This window comes from Marmota marmota, unplaced genomic scaffold, assembly GCF_001458135.2.
Source record: "Marmota marmota marmota unplaced genomic scaffold, marMar, whole genome shotgun sequence".
In the NCBI taxonomy this organism is placed as follows: domain Eukaryota; kingdom Metazoa; phylum Chordata; class Mammalia; order Rodentia; family Sciuridae; genus Marmota; species Marmota marmota.
Window position 1 is genome coordinate 5,802,811 of NW_026000021.1, and position 8,162 is coordinate 5,810,972.

The following is an 8,162-nucleotide window of genomic DNA, read 5'->3' on the forward strand; positions in this document are numbered from 1 at the left end:
ATGTTTTGTTAACTTTTTTTTTTTTTTTTTTTTTTTTTTTTCAGAACTCTCTTTGGTTTTATTTACCAAATGGGATCGACTTTGTCTTGTTGCTATTTTGGGGATTGAATCCAGGAGTGCTCTGCCACTGAGCTATAACCCCAGCCCTCCTCCTCCTCTTCCTCTTCCTCTTCCTGCTCTTCTTCCTTCTGCTCCTCCATCTCCTCCTTTTCTTCCCCTTCCCCTCCCCCTTCCCCTTTGGCTTACCCTTCTTTTAAATTTTGATACAGGGTCTTGCTAAATTGCTCAAGTTGGCTTCAAATTTGCTATTCTCTTGCCTCAGCACCCTGAGTAGCTGGGAGTACACCATTGTACCCAGCTACATTAGTATATTTCTTAACTAAAATGTTAAGGTTCGAGAAGTATACCGTAGCTTTAGCAACGATTACATTTTTGATTTATATTTTATCAAAATAACTCATTACATAAAATAATAGCACTTTCTTTTGTCCTAAATATTTCCTTGGGAGCATACATAGTTATTCTTGTACCTATGTATCTATTTTAAACAATTTCACATTATTCATTTACTAATTTAAAGGCTGCTTTTCTTAGGGGAGGGTCACTGTTATTGGGAGAGTTCGCCCAGAGGGAGAGGATTCACAAGATTCCCCCCTTCCCCCAGAAATCAAAGAAGCCAACCAAGATTCAGCCTACCTATCTAGCACTGGAATCTCACTTGTTCAGTACCAGAGGAGAGATAAGGTCCCCACTGGGAGTCAGCCTTTTCTTATCTTCATTATCACCTGAAAATGCTAAAGACACAGGACAAGTTGGATCCTGCTGTGTGAGAGGCCCAAGAGTGTTTGCTCTAAATGTGGAAGGTGAGGTAACTGATAGCTCTTGATCTCTGGAACTCCAATTTCATGTTTATTCAACATGGGCATTCCTAGGAAAGCAGAAAACTCCTGTGCACACACTCCGACACAAAACTGACATTGTTTCTGTAATATAATGTCTATCTTAACTATTTAAATACAGCTAAAACATCTGATATTTTTGTATTCTATTTCATTTTTCAAAATATTCTGGTTATGAGTCACTAAGTTAGTTTCATGATCCTCTCTAGAGGTTTGAGAGAGAAAAAAAAAATCAGCAAAACAAAAAACCATTACCGTAGACATGATTTCAGGGAATTCAAAGAGAAACTCCAGCTCTCAGCAACACAGAGAACATACAGAAAACTTAGCATAAAAAATTCTGTGACTTTCAACAAACAGTGCTGAGACAACTGGATGCCCAAACTCAATAAAATGAAGTTGGACCCCCTACCATCTCTCCATCTCCAACCCTCAAAATGGTTGAAGATTTAAATGTGTAAGAGGTAAAATAGTCACGAATCTTTATGATTTTGTATTAAGTAGTGCTTAGATAAGATGCTTAAATCACAAATAACAAGAGAAAAACTTAATAAAAATGTAAAATTTTAGTGCTTCAAAGGACTCCATAAAGAAAGTAAAAAAAAAAAAAAGATAACGTATATCAGATAAGGGATATGTATTGAGAATATATAAAGAACTCTTAGAACTCAATAGTAAAAAAGACAACTCAATTAAAAAGTGAACCAACGTCTAAACATGCACTTCAAACATTCTCTAGTATTTAGAGAAAGATGGAGGGAGGGACGGAGGAAGGGAGGGAAGAAAGAGGGAAGGAGAAAGGACCTTGGGTCAATTTCCAGAATCCACAGAATCTCCAAGCCTTGGAGTAAGAGGGGACCTTGATTCAATTCCTTCACTGAATAAGGGAAACAGACAAAGTCCCAAGAGGTATAGTGACTTTCTCAAGATCACGTGTCCAGTTTGAAAAGAGATAGGGTTAGGACAATTCAAGTTTTAAAGAACTTATGAAATATTATTATAAAATAAGAGAAACATACAGAGAACAGAATGATAAAGAAGCAGGAATTAGGAGGATGTTAAAAACACAGACTATATATTTGCCACGATGACCTTTGCCTTTTGGACACAGGCATGGATTTTGAAGTATTGTGAAATAGTGCTTAGGGTCAGAATAATCCTGTGGGTGTTAGATTAGAATCCCTGCAGGAGTTCTGAGGGGACTGATTTTTTTTTTTTTTTTAATGATGATTCAAAATACTCAGCATTCTGTTAGTGCCCCCTGCAGTTCTCTTTAGAATCAAATTAATGTGGAATGGTTCCTTCTTTGTGTAAACCCCCACCCCCTTCACTTCCTCAATAAACCACTTCCTTCCTGCATTTCCCTGCTACCAATAGAGACCTGTTGTTCTCATTTCATATTATGGGAGAAAGTCCACTCTGCAGGATTACCTCCTCCCTTCCTCCTTGCTATATATTGGTATCTATAAAAATTTATATATTTTTGAAGACTATTTAGAAAATACACCAAAAATTTTAAATCACCTTTAATCACACTACTTAGATAAAAAGACCAGTAATATTTTGATATATTTCAGTTCAGTCTTTGGGGTATTTTTTTTTTTTGTACACACACACACACACACACACACACACTTTTTAAAAAATAATTGGGCCAAATTATACATGTTATATTATCTCTTGATATTTTTACCATTATCATTTTCCTATGTCATAAATCAATCTTCTATAATATTATTTCAATTACTTCAAGTATTCTATTGTAAAAGTATCACAATGTATTTAAATCATTCACTAATCTTGGGTATTTTTGTTGCCTCCAATTTTTACCTAACATATTTTTTCAAAAAACCCCACATTGAACATCATTGGACCTAAAGCTGCACATTATCACTGGAGATTGTCTACTTGGGATAAATTTCTAGAAACAAGTCAAAGGTAATCACATAATTAAGCACACATAGGTAAGTACATAATTAAGAGTTTTTATATATACTGTCAAATTGTAATCCAGAAAGGTTGTGGGGAGAAAAGCAAAGTGTTGATGTGTGTTTGTGTATATAATTTGCATGTATATGTGTATGTGTTTTTTTTTTTTTGTACATGTTTCATCCAGTAGGGTGGAATACTACTTAGTTTAGGTCACTATATTAGAGTATCTCTAGTTGCTATAGCAAATAAAAGGTAAGTTTGCAGTGGTTTAAAAGTGTAAAATAAATCATTTTTTGCTCACATAGTTGTCAAATGAGAGTTTTCTGGCTGGGTCTGATTTTTCTCCATGGGGTGATTTAGGGATTTAGGCTCTTGAGTTTTGTGGCTAGGTATTTCCTGGTTCTTTACCAATGTTGTCCCCATGTGATGAGTGTTCAGAAAAGAGGAAAGCATACCAGAGGCACAATGCCACATTCCATTGGCTAGAACTTAGCCATATGGTCAGCCTGGCTGCAAGAGAATATAGGAATGTAATCAGGATGAACTGATACCTTAGCCAGAAAGAATAAACCTAGGCAGAACAATACAGCAGATTAATGGAATAAAAACCCAACACTCACTAAATTGGAAGAAGCCAATTGCAGTCATTAGTAATGATACTCCCATGTACACACTGAAACTAAAATAGCATGCTAGGTAAGCAATCTTTCTCTGAGTTACATCCCCAGACTTCTCCCCACCCTTTTTTCTTTGTAATACTAGGGATTAAACCCAGGAGCAAATTCTGCCTTTGTGCACATTCCCATTCTTTTTTTTTTTTTTTTTTTTTGACACAAAGTCTTGCTAAATTGTGCAGGTTGACTTCAAACTTGTGATCCTCACAAGTAACTGGGATTAGAAGTATGTACCACTATACCTGGCTAAGACAACTTAAATTCTTTATTAAAGTTCTCCACATGCATATTTGCAAATCTGTGCGTTTTTTTTTTTTTTTGGTGCCAATTTTATACTTAGCAAGACTTTTCTTTTCAATATTAAATGGTCAGTTTTTTTTAACATAGGACATTTATGTTATGATGAAAAGATAGATATTAAATGCCTAGGCAAGATAATTATGCACACAGCATTTGACAACATTTTGTAAATTTCTGTGCTGCTTAGAATAATACTCAGAAAGATACATTGGTCAGTTCTTGGGATACCCATAGAAGTGTTATGCTCGAATTCGGGACCCCCAAAAGACCACCAGAGACCCAAGATTGATGTAAGCAGCAAAGAGGTGTTTATTGCAAGCTAGCTGGTCCTCCGCACGCACACAGCAACTGGTGACGCTGAGAGGCCCCCGAGCCCAGGGTTTGCAGCAGTTTTATACATTCTTTGGAGAAGGCAGGGACCCCCACATACATCATAGCATCTCTTAGCAAATCATCACACACCGCGGGAAAATCAAATAACAACTCTAAAACATGATTAGCACATTCACTGGCGGGAACAAGTTGGGTAGGGGTGATTGGTTACTACAAAAGGGGGATTTATTTGAACTGATTGGTTTAAGCCAAGAGGGGTGTTGGTGCTGAACTACATGGTTTCCCAACACGTTATCAACCACCATAAACTACTGGGAGGGTCATCTGGCATCCCAGGTATTTCCCTGTCTCATGCTGATTGGTGGCTGCTAGGGGGTTACTATGGGTCTCCACCTAGCCTGAGTCAGGGACACCTGGCACAGCAGATCTCTCCTGTTATTTGTAGATAAACCACTTAGCAGGGTGGGAATGTGCCTAGGAGTGCTCTGTGGGTCTTTCCAAGGACAAAGGTCATGTCCCTTCCTGGGACAGGCTTTGCTCTGAGGTAGAGGCTGGTTTTTCAGAAGCTGTCCTTATATTTTATAGTTGTGTTTCCTTCTGTTCTCTTCTAAAAGAACTCATTGCTTGACAATTTAAGGTCAACTTATAGAAGTATGAATGACTTTATATTTTTTGTCCTTTCACATTAAATGAAATTTAAGTAGTCTGCCAAGAAGACAGTAAAATAGTCCTGGAAATATCCTTTCAGGGGATCCAGTGAGATTTTCATAGAGCTTCTCTCCTAACATAGTAGTTCCAGCTTATTCTGATTACATGGGAAAATGGAGCACAATTTTGAGGGACAAAACACTGATTCTTTCCTGAACAATTCTCTTGTCTCACTGAGTATGCCCTTTGTCTCCCAAGCTGAACTGTGATGAACACAAAAAAAATATAGCTTAGCTTTTTTTCAAACCTTTAAGTGTCAAAGGGAAGAAACTACATAAGTTCAAAGCATGGTTTTGAGCTATTTTGTGCAGTAGTTATATATGTATGCATTAAAAACTGTAGTTTTCATTAAATGTTTATGTTATCATTGACCATTTTTTTTCAAGTAACAATAGTGTGTTATACAAGGTATAAAACAGCCAACAAAATAGGCATTAGGATTTGCTTCCTTAAAAGTAAAGGAGGCTCTAATAAGAAAATATTTGACGGTATACTGCCCAAATGTTAAACAGGTAAGACAAGACTATAGCCCCCTTGGGAGATTGAGACAGGAGGATCATAAATTCAAGACCAGCCTTGGCAATTTAGTGAGATTCTGTCTCAAAACAAAATTTAAAAAGGGGCTAGGAATGTTGCTAAGTGCACTTGCCTAACATGCATGAGACCTTAGGTTGTTAAGTGGTAGAACACTTGCCTAGCATGTATGAGACCTTAGGTTCAATCTCCAGTTCCTAAAAAAAAAAAAAAAAAAAAAAGAATGTAACCCAGTTGGAAAGCTGATATTACTAAAGAAGGAAGCAAATCATTGCTTTCCCACCTTTAATAAATAGCTGAGCAGCCCCTGATGAGCAAACTTGGTGAAATAAACTTGTAGTGGTCAGAATGTCAGAATAAGGAAAAAACAGTAATAAAAAATGGAATGATGTAAGATAGAAAAAGATAAGACAGAATGAAAATCATGTAAATATGTTAATGTGTATCGTAAGGTATAAACAACCTTAAAACATAAGTCATTACCCAAAAGTATGTTCCAAGATGTTAACAATTCCTCATGATTTTCTTGCCCTGATTGTCAGCCTCTGATTCTTTTTCCCTCATAAAATGTTCTATTTCTAGCACTTTATTTTTTTATTTTTTTGGTACCAAGCATTGAACCTAAGGGCACTTAACCAGTGAGCCGCATCCTCAGCCTTTAAAAAAAAAAAAAAAAAAATTGAGACAATGTCTCCCTAGGTTGCTAACAGTTTCACTAAATTGCTGAGGCTGACTTTAAACCTTCAATCTCCCTGCATCAGTCTCCTAAGTGGCTGGAATTACAGGTGGGTACTATGGCGCCTGGTTTATTTCTAGCACTTTAAACAAAAGAAGTTGTTGACATGTATAAGGGGTGTATTCCATACATATTTCAAAAAATAGCTTCCTCTTTTTGTTACTAGTTCTTGTTGTTCATTCAATAATATCAAATTGGATTCTTCTACAAAGCTGTACTTAACTGCTTAGCAGGATTCCTGAAAGTGCAAACCTATAGGCTTGTTTTGAAAGTCACATGGGATGAAATAAACTTCTTTATTTTGAAAAAAGCCTTTCAATAATTATTAATAAGTAGTTCATACTAAATAGAAATGCAGAATAAGAATACATTAATTTCATGAAATCTTTTGTTTTTTATGAAGAAATCCAAGGATATAAAATAATTGAGCTTGTTGATTTTTCATATTAGTGTTATGATTTGTTTAGAATCATATTTCCTGATTTTGAAAGGTATCCTTAGGCTCTTTGGCTTGGCATTGATGGCTTTCCCTCATTAATCAACCTTCCCTTTTTTTCAGCCCTTCATTGTTCTCCTGAAATTCCACATCCCTCTCTTTGTTTTAATTGTGTAGACCAGAGCTGGAATATGCCACTGCAATAGCACTATGTTGTTGTGTTCAAGGCCAAGTTCAGGCTCATATACTTAGCATTACCCCATGATTCCATGATGATCCTTCACCAACCTTTTTTTTTTAAAACCAGGGCTTGAACCCAGGGGTTCTCACTTAGCTATATTTGAATATATCTATAGCCCTTTTTAGTTTGTTTTCAGACAGCATCTCAATAAGTTGCATAGGACTTCTCTAAATTGCTGAGGCTAGCCTTGAACTTGTGATCCTCTTGCCTTGGCCTCCTGAGCCGCTTGTATTATAGGCATGTGCCACTGTGTCCAGTCCTTCACTAACTTTTAATTTCCTTTCTTCCCTCAACAACAAATACTTGTTAAGTGAATAATAGAGGACAGACACCATTCTCAACCTTGGTAATACATCAGTGAACAAAACAAATTCATGTTCTCAAGGAGTCTTTATTTAAGTGTGGAATAGTAGTAAACAGACAAATAAATATCAGGTTGTTATAAATGTCAATAAAGAAAAATAGACCAGGGAAATGGGGACCAAACATGATGTTAAAAAGAGGAAGATATGCTATTTTATGCAGGTGGTCATAGAAGGTCATATTGTAAGGTGACAATAAAGCAGGTGTCCAAAAGAAGTACAGGAATCACGAAGAAAGTTTTGAGACAAAGTATTCCAGCTAAAGGTGTAAAGGCCTGTATTAACTATTTATTGCTGCAAAACAAATGATCCTAAAACTTAGTGGCATAATAAAAAATACTCACATGGTTTTTGTGGGCCAAGAATTTGAAAATAACTTAGTCTCTGACTCATGTTTTTTGTTTTGTTGTGGTTTGTTTGTTTGTTTTTGTTACCAGGGATGCTTTACCCCGGAGCTACATCCCCAGACCTTTTTTTTTTTTTTTTTTTTTTGAGACAGGGTCTCACTAAGTTGATGAGGCTGGCCTCCACTTCCAGTCCTGCGTCAGCCTTCCAAATCGCTGAGGTTACAGGCCTGTGTTGCCACACCTGGCTGGCTCACGGTCTTTTAAGGGGTTGTGGTCAGGATGTCATCCAGGGCACAGTAAAGGCAATCTAGGGGTTGGAGGAGCCACTTCCAAAAAGTTTCACTCACCTGGTTGGTAGAAAGCCCTTTCTAAAGGGCTTCTGTTAGGTTTCTTTGAGGAGAAATGGAGAAGAAAGCATTGCTTTGAGAATCTTATTTTTTTGTAATGGATGCTATTGATTGCTACAAGATCCATCTCTTTCCTCACCTGGGACCCCCCCCCCCTTTTTTTTTCCAGGAACACAGATTTCATTCTTCTTGGTGTTAGAGGTATTGAAGATTGACGTCTGTTAGCTAAGTCACTACAGAGAGCTCTCTCACTCAGGGTCACTGCCCTAGAAGCAGCCCTGATCCAAACATGGGAAGTGGGAGGATAATGAGA